We start from the raw sequence: 14,244 nt of genomic DNA on the forward strand, positions 1-14,244 counted from the left end.
GAGGCTAACCAGCATCAGTAAAGCACTGATGCAGATTCTTAGCCTTAAATATCTACTTAGATCCACTCAGGAAATCACTTTGTAAGCAGATACAGATCTCTGAAGATGTGCTCAAGTCAGTTAAAGTTGAAGCTTCATTATTTGGTGTTTTGATTATGTGCCTGGACACTTTTGCAGAGTATGAGGCCTGGAATTGCAACATGCTGAGAGGTAATCTCAGCACCAAGTGTGCTCTCCATGAAATTATAAACCATGCAGTATAGCAGAAAAACCCAGAACACATATATATCAAAAGACTTAACATTTGAAAGCAGTCCTCCCATTGCCACTGCCCTGGCTTCAGCTGATGAAACATCCAGCTTCCTAATATAAATGGGTATCTTGAGGAATCAGGGCATGTTACTGACATGGGAGATAAAAGTGGGTGACTTACAATATGCTAATTTATGTGGTTATAATACAAATTATTTTCTGCTATGCTCACTTGCATTCATTCTTGTGAATCTGAGGCTCATTTCCAAGTTGTTCTTGAGATCCATGGCAAATCCCTAAGGCTTCTTCACATTGAGTTACATGCTGAAGAGGGAAAGTCTGAAACAAAAAATGAAAACACAATAAAGTATGCCTTTGATTGAGATTAATCATAAACCATTCTGACACAATCTTATATATTATGTATTACTCAGAGTTGTTTTGACTTTCACATCCAGGTGTATTTTGACTCCTCCTCTCTTACTTAGCCTTTGGAGTCTCATAATCTTCCTTAGTGCTGAACAGCAAAAAATTTTCCTGCAAGCCTGGAGGATCTTCTCTGTTCCCTTTTATCCATCTGTATTATCTGCAGCAGAAGTAGCAGTGATTCTAATTATGGAATTTCTGTAGTCATTAACATTTTATAAATGATCTGTTTCTTCTTTCAGATGGTCGTATTCCAGCAGCAGATAGTCTCTCACTCCCCTCTATTACTGGCAAATTATTAAGCATTTGGCATTCCGCACCAGTGGAGTTGCAAAGAACCTCCCTTCCCCCATTTGGTACATTCATGTGTACCACTTTTTTGCTAATCTCTTTCTTAAATGTAGTTTGTTAATGCTTGTATACAGTATACAAGCAGGCAGGAGAACATCAGAATGTTAGTATCTAAGTGACAAGAGAAGCAGTAATGACTTCTGCTTGTTCTTCAGTGCCTTTCACCCCAAAGTTTTCCAAATCTTAAAAAAAACCCCCAGAAACCCAAAACTCTCAGCACTGATCAGGCAGTCATTGGCAGTCATTTTGGGTAGCAATTTCTTCATACCAGATGCATTGTACTTGATTTGGATTGGAAATAAAAAAGAAAACAAAATTTCTCCATGTGAAACACAGGAAAACCACAAGATTAAAACACTTTACTAAACTTCATGCTGAATGGGGTAAAAAGAATGAAAGACAGGAAAGGCAGATCATAATGACCCTGGTTGTTGCCAGTGTATAGTGACATCATACTAACATTTGCAACAAAGTCTTCGGTGACTTTGAGTGACTTCCCCTGAAGCAGAGAAAACAATTTTGAAACTACGAAGTATCTGGAAGTGAGACCAGTCTGACTGAACTTGTTACGCAGCTCTGCACACTGAAATGCAGTCATTTTGATGGTAATGCAATAGGACATGGTGTCTCTTCAGTTAAAGACTATTTTTCTGTCTAAAATTTAAAAAAAATGAACCCACAATTAATAATAGGAAGGGTAAAAGTTCTGTGAAATAAAATACACAGGGTTTTTTCACTTTTCATGCAGTGACCCAGGAAGGGAGTAACAGGTGGAATGGAATATCCACACCACAGCTAAAGGCTTTTTCAGTGAATGCAAACGGCTGAACGCTAATTCTGGTGGTATTCAATGATTAGAGCGTGTGATGAATAGATGACACTACTGCTTAAGGGTGAATTGTTTAAGATTCTCCCCGATTAGCGATAAAATATGACAAAGTTATGTTTGATAAGATAGGGGAGATAAGGATGTAGTGAGATAAAAACATATAGTTTGGCTCTATGCTAACCTACTTAAAATGATCAGATAGAATGTCATTATCTAGGTATTGTCTTAATTGAGAAATAATACCTTTTGGAGTAGTTGTACGATGCTCTACAAGATAAAGAAGGCTGCTCTTTAAGCAAAAGGACTTAAACCAATCCTGCTGCTTAAGGATTTAGACAGTTAGCAATAAGACATTACCTGGCAGTTAAATGGGGTGAAGCTTAATGTATGTGGTATAGATTGACTAAAATGCAATCAGCTTATTTTATTTTTATGTATCTTATACACTGCCAGAGGAGGGAGAGCAGGGTCAGAACTCTTTAAAATATATAGCATTAACTTAGATGAAGCCATATTATTCCTGTTTTACTTACACTGAAATATAGAAATTAAGGGACACATTTAATCTAAGTGTAGTCCTCTAAAACTTAGAGTTGTAGTTTGGGGAATTTCTCTGTAGTGCTTCTGCAGTTGATGGAAGATTGGCCTAAGGGATCCACATCTGGATCCTGTCCAGACAGCAAAAACATTCTTATTTTTTAAAGTAATTTTCAAGTAAACTCCTAAAATAATGAAATGGTTGCAGGCTATCTGTGAATATTTGTTTGGATGCTGTTTTGGACTGAGCTCTGTTGCATTTATCTCAGCAAAGCCAACTCACATTCCCAACATTTGCCTTGTTAGCATTTCACGTCCTCCCTTTCTGTAGCCTTAATTGCACTAATAAGTTCTGTATGCTTCTGCCTGTCTTCTGCCGTTGGATTGTTATCTTCAGCTGATGCCCTGTTTGCTTTGTCAGACACAGAAGTATCATTCAAGAAAATGTCTCCCACAGATACGCCTTCTATGACCTTATTTTACACAGTGATTATATGAGTAGTTCTTAAATGTTGGGATGACAAAAACTATTCTGAGTTCCTGGGTAACAAAACCAAGTTCTTTCCTCCTGTTTGACTGGCAAGAACTTACCTCAAGCTTAGTTATGCAGTGGTCCTAGGTCCTTGTAGATTTAAAGCTGTGTTTTACTTCTTTCATCTATCTCACGCAAGCCTTCCAGGTATGATTCTGCTTCTCTACTTGGAACCTCCCTTGTTCATCTGAACAATCTGGAAAAGAGCACCAGATAAGCTTTTTCATGGAAAAAAGAAACCAAGAAAAAGCTTGTCAATTCCCATATATAATCTTGTGGCTGGGGAGTATATATGTTTTCTCAATTAGGGTTCCTAAAGTTCCTTTAAATGCACTAGCTATGCCCTATACAGTGATTAAAGGCTCCAGCAAATAGGGCCTGAGAGCCTTACAACCTTCCAGTCTCCTATAAATGCATTTGCTTACTGATTTTCCCTTCTTTTCTTTATGCATTTGTTGTTGTTGTTTTAATCCTCTCTAGAAAGTCAATCCTGGACAAATGCCATTAGTGGGGGAAAGACTGAGCAAACAGCAAGTCTTATGTTTACTTCTGATGAAGTGCTGGCTTATTCCTAGAGGTGTCTAAAAGAGCCAGAGAGCCTGGACTCAGTCTAAAGCTTTATTTTTTAGGTCTCCATGAGCAATACTCAGTTTGTTTTACATTTTGCACTGGAAATGCTAATATCCAAGCCAGGTTTAAACTGACACTGAAGAGTTATTTCTTTTCAGTGAGTTACTACAGAAAACAGCTATAACTTATCTGGAAGGTGTTTTATACATAGCTAATCAGAAAAAAATTGCTTGGCATTTGTGCTATTTATTTCCATTAGGTGGTATGGGACCTAGATTTATGTTTTGAAGCTTTGAGGAACTGTGTATTGCATTGCTGAAGGCTTTAGACTGTTCTATGAAAGAAAAGCAGCTGAAGAAATATATGCTGCTGCCTGAATTATTACACATATCTGAATAACAAGGCCCCAGCCACATTTGCCTCCTGCCTGTAACTGCAATAAAAGGTACTTTAATTTTAATTACTTAGAGCAAAATTCAAGTGATTTGTTAATATCAACAAAACCCTAGGACAGAGTTATAGTAATGTTTTATATACACTGGGGGGAACGCTGGTGGAAATAATGTGCAGGATATAAATCTGCTTTCCTGCTGCTTCACAGTTCAGTGAAAATTTAACCTGACATCCAGACCTGCATCTGCTGGGAGTGGGCGAGGGAAAAAGAGCACAAACAGCCACCCCTGGGGGAAGGTTTCATTGTTCCAGATCTCGGGAGAATGAATCTGCCATCAGTGCAGAGGCTGGAGCCTGCCTAATGGAGGTTCAGTACAGTCAAGAGGGAGATGGATAGGCTGTCTCTTGCTCTCAGGTCCCTTATCCTACCATCATCCAGGCATCCGTCCAGTTCCTAGCAAAGATCAGAGCATGCCTTATCCTACTGTAAGTGACAGCAGAAGCTGATGCTCCCCCAGGGTTATGCTAAGACCATAGCGTACCAGCCAGGGGAGCCTCAGATGAAGTGCCAGTCTTGTCCTCGCTACTCCTACTTCATATCCATGTGCCATCCAGTGAACACTCCTGAGGCCGTATCTGGCAGGTTTGCTTTGCGTGACGGGAGGGATACAAATCAGCTGGATTCTCCAAAGAATTTGTCCTGGTGGCTGTGGTGAAAGGATCAGACTGCAGCTAAAGAATAAGTTGGAAGTCTCTTTGCACAAGGATACATGTTAACCCCAAACAACACATTATAGGTTAAGGAGGCTCCCTGTAATAGAAATTTGTGCTTTTAGTAGCCTGTTTTTCACTCCAGCTGAAAGGAATGGGATCTGCTGAATTCCTATGCTCTGTCCAAAGGACACATTGACTTTCCTACCAATAGGCAGGTGCTTCAGTTTTCCTGAATTAACCCAATGTTCTTCTTATTTCTGATTCCAGGTGTGTTTTGTATTTGTGTTCTGATACTTCCCTGAACTATTGTCCATCTGTCTTTGGCTTGTCCTGTCTGGTGGTCCTCTCTTTCCCTCTCTCTCTTGGATACTTCTGCCTAATTCTTTGCCCTCTTTTAGCTTTTCTATGGATTCACAGCTTATTGTGACCCTCCCTCCCTCTACTCTATAAGCTAATATTTTTAATTTGTCTACTTTTAAAATTTAATTTCCTTTTTAGCTGTTTTATTATTACTGTTTTATCAGCAATGACAGTTCCAGTGTTGAGTGCATTGAGTGCAATGGCAAAATTCCCATTAAGTCAACAGAAAATCGTCTGAGTCATGGGAATGTAAAACCATGTGCGTAATCTTATTACAGATATCCCTGGTACTGTTAATTAATGATCCAGATTCATTCCCCAAAAGCATTAACCAAATCCAGTCTAGAAGTTGAGGGATTAATGATAAGCAGCAGCAGGTCTTTATAAAGAGATGTCTTGTTATTGTGAAAAATACAGGGCTTATAGCATAGAATAACACATCTTCAGTGCTCACAGCCATTGTCACGTAAGCGTGAAACTTGAAGTTTCTACTCCAGCATTTCAAAAAATCATCATGCCTATTTTAACAAAAGGTGTACAGATTTAGCAATGACTGGCTAGCAAAAGACAGCAAGAACCCATTATACCTGCTTTCTTCTCATACTGCAAGAGAAAAACAGACAAGATCCACCAATCACATCCCAAGGAAGACTGTAGAAATCTCTGCTTTTTACAACAATATGTAAATTGCAAACTCCTAAAAGTTGGCAGGAATCAAGTTGATGAAGGATAAAAGTTGTGTATCATACAGAACCTCCACAAACAGCGCACATACCTTGTGCCCATGTGGGTGGGGGGAAAAGAAGATATCTGTAGTAAATGTGTGCCATAGTATAGTTTCACCTAAAAATAGAGAGAAGCACGAGAGTGACTAAGAGAAACCACCACTTTCTCCTTCATCCTTTCCTGATCTCCTGACCCCCAGGCTGTGGTTCCCCTTATCTGCTGAAATCAAAGGCAATCTGTTAGACCATTTCATCAATATCGGGTCAGTATGTATGACATTTTTTAGAGCTAATCTGATATTCACTGAATTTCCAAACTGTAGAATTTTAAAAAAAACACAATGCTTTTGCTTCTTTTAGACTAAAGTTCATCAAATAGAGAATATAATGTTACAATCCTGCTTGTTTATTCCAAGTATTTCTGTTGGAAAAAGCTTCCAGTTTTCCTCAGTCTCATGACTGATTTTTGAGGGCTACTACAAACATAATGTTACAGTCTATGTAAAAGAGTGAATTCAGTGCAGGTTATTTGGGGTAGATTATACTCTTTGCTGCCTGTGCATTCATCTGACATGGCTGAATTGAAATCTGAGGAATCATTGTAATTTTACATTGTTATGAAACTCCTGACTGTATCCATGGTCTTTCATATAAAGTACTTCCTTTCCAAAGGGACAGAGCAGCTCTCCTAACTTTCCAGCCACAACCTCAAGCTCATTTCCTCCTGTCTTTAACTCTGCGCTGCAATCAAAACTCCCACCTTGAAGCAGCCCAAAGGACTTGAACTTTTTCTGAGGTGTTTCCCATGAATATGAGGCAATAAACCTTTGCTGCAGGTATTCATCTATTGTTCAACAATGCACTTATGAGGTTAAAATAATTCACTCTATAAAGATATATAAGATTATTAATAAATTTATGAACACCTAGAATATTAAGAGAGGTACTTCTTGGTCTACAAAATGCTGTTTCACAGTCATTTCAAAACCTGAGATTTAGTGTATGACCCAAAGATTTTAATTAACCCTGCACTAGTGACAAACGACAGTAACAATACATTCACCCTCTGCACTAGTTATAAATTCATCCTCTTTATTAAGAAAGGGTGATAAATTATAAATATAAGCCTGTTAAATATACTCCAAGTGTTTAATAACAGTAATGCTCAGCTGTTCTCAGGGCTTTTCAGCATAGGTTCTCAAAAGCACATTAAGGAAGTAGCCAAGTTATGTCCCAGGGTACTCATGAGTAACTTGTGGCAAAAACTTAACTCACGCCCTGTGTCACGGTAATGGCAGAACCTGAAATGGAGTGGAAGGATCGTAGTGCCACTGCTCATAGAACACACCAGTAGGTACTTTTAGATTATATAATAGGCAGTCCCACCCCGGCGTTCTCTCACTTTTCCTTTTCCCAGTATCTGAAGGCAGATATTCTTCTAGGAAGCAGGTTTATATTGCTGTGTCATATTATAATAAAATATCTTGGGCCCAACTATATTAAAATCTCCCTTAATAGCTGCTGAAAGAATCAAGAGGAGAAGTCCCCAAAAAAGAGAGAAGTAGTCAGTGGGCTCAAGAAGAAGCAATCGGCCTCTCCAAGGGTGGGAGACTGGAGTGATAAGGATTGCAGGGTAGGGAGGATGTAATTACAAATCACTTGGTGCTAAAAGGTTCATCCCGTATAATGCCTTTTAAATAAAATCTACACTTCAAGGAGGAACTCAGTGTGCCAAACTGAATGCTCTCTCTGAGGGCAATCAGCACAAGTTACTTACTCTGAACCTTTCAGTGAGAGGTCCCAGGAAAATTAACCTGTTGCTTCCAGGGATCTGACTTGCTGCTTCCTGAGAATTAACCCAGAAGTCCTCTCTGCTGGGCCTCGCTTGGAGAATCCTGTAAGGAAACAGGGCAGACTTGGAAAATTTATAGAGAGGCTGTGCGCAGGCCATTATTTTTCATCCTCATCTTGAATTCTTCTGGACATAGCACCAGTAGTGTGCACAGGCAGAAATTTAGAATCACGAAGCAAATGGTAGGAGAGCTTGAGAGGTGTACAGCTTATGGACAGCTGCAGTGAATTTACTTTGAAGCTGTAAATTCTGAAGTCTAAGACACATCCAGAAATCCCCGTACTAGCTATTAAGGATTGTGATGGACATGAACAATAAGAAAAAGAACCCACAGTTGGATGTTTTTTGCTGTTTGTCTGTGTAACTTTATAAGTGGATGTGGCATTCAGTTCATATTCCAAGCTTTTTAGTATTAGCACTGGAAGAAATGTGACAAAGGAAAGACATGAAAGAGGAAAGGAAAAGACAATGCAAAGAAAAGAAGAACAAAAGAAATATATAAAAAGTAAGAAGAAAGACAAAGTGCAGAGTATACAGAGGAGAACAGGGAAAATGTAATTATTTAAAGTGTTTAAAATCAGTCTTCCTGGTAAAAGAGCAATACAGGAATAGGTCTGGACCTGGTGGCTCTTACACATCTTTGGATTTTAGATAGGCAGCAATTTGCTTCCTGGAAAATATCTAGCAAGTTATTTATGTGCACTGAAAACCTCTCCAGTCCACAGGCCACTGGGAATGCTTACATCCTACCTAATTTTTGGTTCAAGCAGCTGGCAGTAAAACTTAAATTTGACAGACATCGTGATTTTCATCCCAGAGCACTGTCCATAAAAAGGGTGACTTGAAATACAGAATATATTTGCTTGGAGGTGTCTTTACTGTTATTTTCTGAAAGATCTTTGGATGTCCCTTTTTCGTCTCATTTTTTGTTCTTTTCCTTCCTGATACTACTTGGGAGGGCAGTGCAGAGTTCTGTAAATATTCAAGTGAGAAGGAGAAAAAAAATGTGAATCTGTCTTCAGTTCTCATGGTCTCTGTTTGTGTGTTTGAGGCTGGGAGTCTATGCTTATTTGCTCAGTCAATTCTAAAAGAGCGTCTTCTTTGAGGACAAAAGCTTGCCTCTCAGAATGAACTTATTTCTTTTCTTTCTGAGCCAGAGTCTGAACAATAGATTTTTTTAATCTTCTTTTTAGGTTTTAGATGTTTTAATTCTGTTTTCATATGTTCCAATGTTGGATTTTTTTCATCTATTTTTTTACAATGCTAGAAGTGTGAGCTACTGCCAAACATGGTCTTCTGGCCTTTGCATCTTTACTAGAGGAGTCAGGTCCTCCTAACCTGGGATGTTACAGTGGTAGAGGTTTAACACATTTACACACTGTTTCTGATGGTGGAAAGCATGTGCAACTATGTTTAAATGCACTTCACATCCAGTGCTTTACAAAGACAACTGGCCAGGTGTGGGCTGGTGGTGAAAAATATAGAGGTGATGCCCAGTTATTCTTAATGTGATATGTATCCTAGATAATGAGAGGGTTAAGAAATAGTTGCTACTGAATCCTTGATATTGGTGGCATAACGGTATCTTTTGTATGATTTGGGGTCATTAACGTCTTGTAGTTAGACAGTGTCCCATATACAAATAAGCAAGGAAAAGCAATTGCCTGATAAACCCAGGAGGGTCATTAGAAAAACTGCCAGGTTGTTAGGATATGAGAAGACTACTTTCTTGTCTCCAGCCACAACGGCACAGGGAACTGCTAGCTCTGGGAATCGACGTTTGAAATGGCTAAAAAGTGACAAGAGACAGAAGGAGGGTTGGTGGAGTTGTCAGGAGCAGCTAGCGAAGAGCAGCTTCTACCAGGCAAAACTGTTGAGCCTGCTGGAGTTCCCAGGGAATGACAAACTGCAGAAAGACAAATGGGCATCTTAAGTGTTTTGCCGGTTTATTCCCTTCCAGTTTCTCCTGTGTTCCCACTACTAATATCAAGAAATGCTATATATTTAGGTAGTCTGATCACTGTATTTCATTATAGGTCACAGCTCCTAAAGGCAAACCTTGCAGGTGGCCTCACTGAATAATCACAGTCACCAGGTGATGGGTTGTTCCTGAGCTGCCTGGTCCAAAAGTGGGCAGTTCCCGTAAACTGCACCTGAAGTGAAATGAAGACCGAGTCCGAGTGGCTTTGGGATGCCCTTGTCCCCCAGCAGTGTCAGAAAGGTTTGAAGCAGCTTGGCAAACAGCTGATTCACTTATAAACGTAAGGCTTTGTTCACAAAACTTCACAATCCCATACCTGCCCATGGGCACTGAATTAACTTTTCTTTAAAATTCGAAGTAACATAAAAATTGACAACATATTTCCCTTCCAAAACATGGTTAAGACATGAATGTTTCCTGTCAAAATCCTAAAGCACGAGTCTGAAAATTAAAGTTACATAGTCCAGTGTTGAAACTCTGAGACTAGCTGCTTCTTCTTACATTTTGTGGAATTCACCAGTATTATTTGAAAAACATGTGATTTTTATGCAGAAAACCATGAGAGCTTCTCAGAAAATATTGGAAACAGTTAATATTTTATGAGATTTGGAAATAAAATACATCAGTGTTGTCTCCTCCAGTAATGCTTACAGCAGTTATAAACAGGTTAAAAAACCTGTGAAGAAGATATTCTCACCAGGACTTTGCATCTGTGTCTAGAAACTGTTGGATATATGGTCATATATACAGTCTGCAGCATTTATGGGCAGCTCAGATTTGACTGTTTTCTGTAGCACTGTATACCTGATCAAACTGAAGAGAAGGCATTCAGGTAAAGCAGTAATTCTATAGCAATCTCTGTTCCATGAAGTCTGGCAAATACCTCTAGCCAGACAGGTCTTAATCCTTCCTCTTCCCTTCACTACCTTGTACTGTGGATTCAAGACATGATACTGAAAGTAACTGAACTCTTGGAATAAGGAAGATTGGAAAAACGTCATCCTTACAGCTAGGCTAATATTGCAGAGAAAGACTGTATGTAAATTTGACAAAAATGTGAATTTGTTCTGAGTGGAGGTTGTGAATGTAGGAGGCGTGCAAACAGAATAGTGGTGGATGGTCACCAGACAGTGCATCTAAATGCAGATTTCAGAATGATTGCAAGACAGCAAATATCACTTTCAAAATAGCTATTATTTGTGTTGGAAATGTGCTTTTGACATCTATGTTTTTCTAGTTGGGAAATATAAACAGATTAGAAAGTTATTAGACAGTAGCCAACAAAACTAACACAGCATTCAAGTAGAACAAGCTCCTCACAGACTAATAATTATTTGCAGAGAATCTTCACCAAATAACTTCAGATAAACTAGAGGAAAGGATGCTCTGTTCCTGACAGATTGTGGGCAGTGTAGGTTTCATGCATGTATTTGACTCCTGGCAGATGAATTCATTCTGGCATGAGATGGAGCCTATTAGGAAATTGGCTACACAAGTAAAAGTCCACACTCCATTTCCTTTAGGGTTGCTAAGCACAACAATTATTGCCCTCAGTGGTAAGGCAAGCACTTAAATTAATAAATGTCCTATTAATGAGTACACTAAACACAAAACGTCTGAACTGGAAAAATACCAACTGTACATGTTACCAACTGGGTGCGTGTTTCATGTTGGTTAAACAAACTAACTAATAGAATAAAAGTCAAAGGTTGTAGCACACATAACTATGAGAATTTAGTTTTGTCTTGAATCTACCTTTCTATGTCAGTAAGAAATCTTTCAGAAAAGCAGTGATGATATATGAGTTTAAAAGCAGTATGATGCTGGGTGTTAGCACACTCATATATAGGTTTACGTGTAAAAAACGCAACCCAGTGACTATGATTTCTTAATCTAAAATGATGAGGGGTAACTGACTGTACCAGTTCCATCAAACTTCAAATTCTACAAATTCTTCAAACTGGGCAAATTCTAACTATCTCATCCCGGATTTTTAGTCTGACCTTGCCTTTTTCACATGAAGCATCCTTGTTCTTGATTAGAAATGAAAGTCTGCTTTCTCCAATTTTCAAGCTTTGAGAGTTTCCTATCCACATTTGTAAACTGTCTGCAGCCCAGATATCCACCAGCTTCTTCTCCTCCTCTCCATCCTGGGAATGGTGTTGTAAAGGAAAAAAGCCATAAATTTGACTTGAAATTTTACCCTGAGTGCATCAGTTTTGCATTGCTTACACTTTAAGAAGCCTACTGTAAATTAAATTAAATGTAATCCAGCAGCAAATGCGTTAAGGCTTAGGGAGGTGGGGAGGCTGCAGCATGTTACAAGTTATGGAAAGTAACAAGCCTGCTGCCAAATGCAGCTCTCGCTGTAGAAGCCCTGCAATACAGTCCTCAGGCACCCTAGTCTTCATTAAACAAACACAAGTTTTTGTTATTGTGATATGTGGCTGAAATTTTTATGCACAGTGCAAGACGGGGGCCCAGTGTGGATCTCTGGTGAAAGTGTGTGTGCCTGTAAGGGCAGCAAAAGAAATCAGAGACTGACAGAATGAAAGTGCTCTGGGATCAGGGTCAAGCAGAGCCGTATCAGACTGCATCAGCCCCAGTAAGCTTCACACGTGCGTTTCCAAAAGCCTGCAGGTGGTTGGATGTCCTATCCCCAATTTGAAACCAGCCTTAGTTGGCTATTAATTGTCCTTGGTGCCTTTAAAAGCTTCTCTGGGGTGACTAAACTGAACATGAAGGAGAGGAGTCTTGCGTGCAGTGGTCGTGCAAGGCATCATTCAGAGGAGGAAGGAGGACAGGAGGTTTGAAGGCTTAGATGCCTCCTAGCTCTCTGGCAGCACCAGCTGGCAGAGGTGTGCCAGTCTCTGCTAAGCAGTGCACTTGGACACCACCCTCATCTAGGCAAGCGGAGGACCAGCTAGCCGCAGGAGATAGTTACTGCTGTGCAAGTCTTCAACGTTTGGAGTTCTAGGCCTAAATAAAACATTGCAAATGCGAAACACGTTAATAACTCCACAAATCCTGCAATATTAAATATATGCAGAGTTAAAATAACATGCCATCAAAAAAATAATAATTTGTCTGGTTTTCAATGTGCTTCTCTAGGTAAGCAGCACAATCCTCCAAGTAAAATAATGTACTTACTGTGTTTTTCCTTTAAAAAATAAGAGAGCATAAACCTTGCAGAAAGGGTGTAAGTGCCCAGCAAAAAAGACTTTTTAATAAATAGCCTTTTAATTCTTATGAATGTCCCACTGATTACAAGATATAGCCAGTAGAGAAGTCTGATTGTCCTGCCTTGCACAACCATTTACATCTAGGAAAAGTAGGTGAAATCTGGATGTAAGATGCTGGTTTAGTAGTCTCCTGCTTACATAGCAGAGGCTCAGATGATCCTGAGAGGTAAGCTCAGAGCAGAAGCCAGCCAGGGTTATCCAGGTTCTGTTCCTCACTGATGTTACTTGGTCATCTGAATTTGAGGGAGTCACTTAAATTCTGTGGCTGTATTTTACCCACCAGCAAGCCTGAAGTTTCTTCACAGAGGCAGTGTAAAATGAATTAACATTTTGTAACGTGCTTTGAAATCTTCATATAAAAGGCACTGCAACATTGCAAAACATTTCATGGACAGAACCATCCGAGGTGAGATCTGCCTCTTTTTATGTAACTTCTTTCAAAGATCAGAAACTAATTGGACTCTGAGATTAAATAGTGCAGTGAAACACGATGGACCGCCAGTTTCCAATGTGCCTATGATCTGTAACATCACAGGAAGCTGAATGGATCAGATAATTCTACTGAGAAGGCCTGGAAATAACCATGAAAGCCAGTTTTTTTCATTTCACCAAGATGAGCTTTTGTGGTCTTAGCACTGAGCACATGAATATACCCTCCAGAAGGATCCCTTCGAAAGGAGCCTAATGATATTTTTATAAAGCTCATCCCAAAGGCTGACACAGAAGAGGCATAGGAAATGCAAAGCACCCCAGAGCTTCATCAGACTGCAGATCACCAGATGAGGCCTGTGCAAACTAACATTCCGGATCTGACCCACCAGGAGAGCTCGCCTCTTAAATATAAAGAGCTGTCTGGCTGGCACAAGTAAGGTGGTGTTTTCCCACGGTTTGCTAAACAGTCTGTTGGGGCTGCTTTTCAATAGCTAGTATTTATATAATTAACAAATACCTTGGTATGTTTGTGGAGTATTGATGGCTGCCCAGTCTTGTTTGCAAAGTACACTCATTTTAATTTGACCAAATCTTAAGAAATGTTGAGTATTTGCGTCTTTGTCTGGTGACACATCTCATATTGGAACCTGGTAGATGTGCTAAGTATTTTCATACCGACAGAAGAAATGACTAGGAGTAAAGGGTGCTGAGTTCACTGTGCTCAGCATCTTGTGAAAGATGGTTCTTTGCTTATAGAGATATAATCTTTTTTACATGTTTCATATTCATTCATTAGGATGTGTTCTCTCCTGGATCCATTTGCATTAAGCCTTGTTAATTAATACCAGTTAGACTTCTGCATATTGACAGAAGGGTAAACCTACCACATGTTGTTGGTATGTCATGACTGGGGGTCTTAAAATTATTGTTGAAAAAAGCCCACCATAAGAAGTTGCTACATACGAGCAGCATCCAGTTGTGAAATACCACATTTTATTTAACTTGGGTGTAGGTATGGAGATATTTTGTTTCCTGCCTCAAAAAGAAG

General features: G+C 39.4%; 1 protein-coding gene across 1 annotated transcript in view; it reads left to right on the forward strand.

The window, feature by feature from the left end:
* Positions 1 to 14,244, forward strand: part of SLC35F3 (solute carrier family 35 member F3) — a 184,245-nt gene that overhangs the window by 102,341 nt on the left and 67,660 nt on the right. The window lies entirely within an intron of this gene.

This window comes from Strix uralensis, chromosome 3 (genome assembly GCF_047716275.1).
Source record: "Strix uralensis isolate ZFMK-TIS-50842 chromosome 3, bStrUra1, whole genome shotgun sequence".
NCBI classification, from domain to species: domain Eukaryota; kingdom Metazoa; phylum Chordata; class Aves; order Strigiformes; family Strigidae; genus Strix; species Strix uralensis.